Raw genomic sequence first — 3451 nt, 5'->3', positions numbered from 1 at the left:
GTGGGAAGTGGAGAGAGTGAATGGGAGGCTGTTCACAGGTTAGAACAGAAAAGGCCTTTGTGATAGAACGTAGAGAAGCTGAAAGGCTGTACTGGAATGGACTAGGATGCTGTAATCATTTTCATGTTGACTTGTCTTCTACGACCACAGTTAACCCCATCTTGTGCACATTTGACATGTGTGCCACATAGAAAATGTGAGACACTTGTGAGTTTCAAGATAAAATAAGTGAACTTCAAACAAGTCCAGTTTAGAATATAGTGGACCATCTGCACCCTGAGATTCCAATTTGGTCCATTTAATCCTGGGACCTGAAATGTGTAGCTGCTGACATAGATGTCACAGCTGTGTGCACACTGAGTGTGCAGAAAAATGTGGCCATTATTCTTGAAACAGTACAGTTTGTCTACTACCTTACTAAGCATTTGTATTCAGTATCAGAAGTATGGTTATTAAAAGGGTGTTTGAGGGGTAATCTGTAAATACTAAGTTTAGCACTCATGAATTTAGATTATCTTTCGATGACTTGGGGAACAATTCCTCTAGCATACTAAGGAAGGCCTGTTTACCTAGATTTTCCATTCCCATAATTCCCCCAATTTGTGTTTTCTTTACTGCTTCTATTTCCATTATCTGGTCTCAAACAGTTTTCTTCACCTGATGGTTTGCTTTCTCTTGGCTTTCTAAAAATATGGAATATTTCACAAATTTACCTGTCATCCTTGTGCAGGGGTCATGCAAATCTTCTCTGTATCATGCTAATATAGTATATGTGCTGCTGAAGCTAGCATGAGGCCTGTGGTTAATATCATAGTATGATGATGATGTTCGGGTCTAGGTTCCTCCCATCTAATGACTATTTCATCACACACTCTATACCTCACTGTCCTATCGTTATGCAACCAATAGAAAGCTATATGATGGATGGATATGTGAATGCCTCAAAATTAAAAGGGAGAACTCAGAATCAATTTTTTAAATTAAAAACTCAATGTCTTTAATCTATTTCTGGTCCTGAAGATTAAGCATCTGGTTTGAGAAAAGGAGAGCCATGACCCAAATGATAAAACCAGAAGAATAAATTTACTTGTAACAGTGTTCGGGAGGCAGTTTTTTTTTTTCATGCATGGTAACATGGTGTCTAAAAGTCGTTTCACTCCCTTGCTCAGAGAGGCCAGGAAGCTCAGGAGAGTTCTCATTAAACAGAGGCCAGTGACGGAACACTGAGCAAAGCGATCCACACAGCACTGTGGTCACACTAGTTTAAGGTGTGTGGTTTAAAACCCACTTTATTCTCCTTTGCAAGGTGCATTACAACAAGTGAAGCCCACTGTCCTTTTGATCAGCTTGATCTATAGTGTACCCTATACTGGTGAGTCCTGTAGACAAAAAGCTGTGCAATAGTCCTTACATGCATGCTATTTGCACTTGATCTGATGAAGTTAAAAAAGCACATGAAGTAGGAGTGGAAGAAGGAATGACACTTTCAGGGTGGACTGGAAGAGTCGAGAAGCGTGAAGAGGGGTCTACAGAGGACAGGAGTGACCATGGCAATGTGGAAGGGCCATGGCTCAGGAGACTTCAAGGAGTAAACTAAAGGAAAAATGCAGCGGTGATTAAGGTACATGAGCGAAACCAAGAAAGGCAAACAGTTTGAGTGTGACTTTATTCTATTACTTCAGTTAATGAGGCTATAAGCAGTATCTTATTAATAAAAGACTGTCCTCCGCTTATTTAGGGACTAGCGAGGATCACTTTGCATGCAGTCAGGAAGTAGGGGCTGACCACACACACAGTGCATTGGTTTGAATGTGAAATGACGAGCACAGCTCATAAATTAACACAGCTGTCACCAGGTGGTGGCGCTGTTCTGAGAGGCTACCAAAGATTAGGGCTAGATGGAGAGTCGTGATCAGGTTACATGGTTCATAGCCACTCTATTTGTCTTGAGATAGCCTTTCGTTTTTTGCTTTAATTTCTTCATCTGTAAAATGAATTTTCACAGCATTTTCTGAATCAAATGAGATAAAGTATTTAAATTAACCAGAACATTAATTCAAATAATATAAACTCTTTGTCCTATTTACTTGGGATGAAGTAAAAGCTTTTAAGATAGTACTTCTTTTCTAGAGTTTAACTATTTGATAAGGATATGGAGCTTACTTAAAATATTATTCAAAACAAGTCATTGTATCATATTATGATGCAGTGTGTGTGGAATGTTCTGGACCCCGAGCTAATGTAGAATAGCGTTTGTCTCTGAGGACTGTGTTGTAGTTTACTAAGTTGTGACAGTTTGCTCGCCAGGATAGAGTTTTGGACATCCTGAAATGAATGTTCTGTGACTTCCAGGCAGATGTGGACAAAGCCGTGAAGGCTGCGCAACAGGCTTTTCAGATTGGCTCCCCATGGCGCACCATGGATGCTTCAGAGAGGGGGCGTCTGCTGAACAAGCTGGCTGACTTATTGGAAAGAGACCGACTACTGCTGGCTGTGAGTACTAACTTACACCAAAGGGAGACAGTGGGGAAGTTCCTGGGAGCATTCACCATTCCAACTGTAACACTGGTCAGTTTGGTTTAGAGCCAGATTGACAAACTTGCTCCTGCCTTTTCTCTAGAACTTCTCAGAGTCCAGAACCCAGCTTTCCTATACTCATGAAATCTCTTTATGCTCTCATGGCCTATATTTTTAAAGTTCAATAGTTAGATAAGTCAGTATAGATTACGGATGGAGGGTATATTTCCTTTACTTTTCTGCTTTAAATTTTTGTAAAGCCAACTGAAAACAAAGTGTTACACAGGTTACAATTCATAGTAAATATTATTAGCTTCAGAATCTTAAGTAACAAGATTCAAGCCATACTTTTTTCAAAAATATCAACAATTCGGCAATTATTAAAAATCACATATTCCTTTAGAATTTTTTCATTGTTCAAAACATGCCAAAATATATTTCATAGCTCTGTAGTAAATGTATACTAACTGAAATATTCTACTGAAATAAACTGGTTCTTTTCATTTGTCTTAATTGCAGAGTGAAATGTCTTAACTTCCTCTGTCGGCTTGAGAGCCATAGGGATAGAAGAATAGATATAAAGTGCCATTTGAGTTAATTTAAGATAGTGGACAATATCAAACCTGTGCATCTTGCCAGCTGACACCCAGTGGATAGTATGGTTCCAAAGCATCCTTTAAAGTCTGCATAAAAGGGTGAGGAGAAGATACTACTAATATAAGAAAATGTGGAACTTCATAATCTTTTATTTTTCCTTTTATTAAAATAGATTCTTTTCTCATACAATACATCCTGATTTTATTTCCCCTCCCTCTGTTGCTCCCAGTTCCTTGCCCCCCACCATGTGGATCCACCTCTTGTGGTCTCTCATTAGAAAAGAACAGGTTTCTAAGAGATAACAATCAAACATGACAAAATAAAATATAATCAGGTA

General features: G+C 38.8%; 1 non-coding gene across 1 annotated transcript; it reads right to left on the bottom strand.

Annotated features, from left to right (window-relative positions):
* Positions 1-685: 685 nt before the first annotated feature.
* Positions 686-791, bottom strand: LOC126496143 (U6 spliceosomal RNA). The gene has a single exon (XR_007590293.1). It is a non-coding gene; the product is annotated as a U6 spliceosomal RNA (small nuclear RNA).
* Positions 792-3451: the final 2660 nt, after the last annotated feature.

This window comes from Alexandromys fortis, unplaced genomic scaffold, assembly GCF_014885135.2.
Source record: "Alexandromys fortis isolate MF-2015 unplaced genomic scaffold, M_Fortis_MF-2015_v1.1 scaffold_1372, whole genome shotgun sequence".
NCBI classification, from domain to species: Eukaryota; Metazoa; Chordata; class Mammalia; order Rodentia; family Cricetidae; genus Alexandromys; species Alexandromys fortis.
Note: the sequence above shows the minus strand (reverse complement) of the source record. Positions and strands in the feature narration are given on the sequence as shown.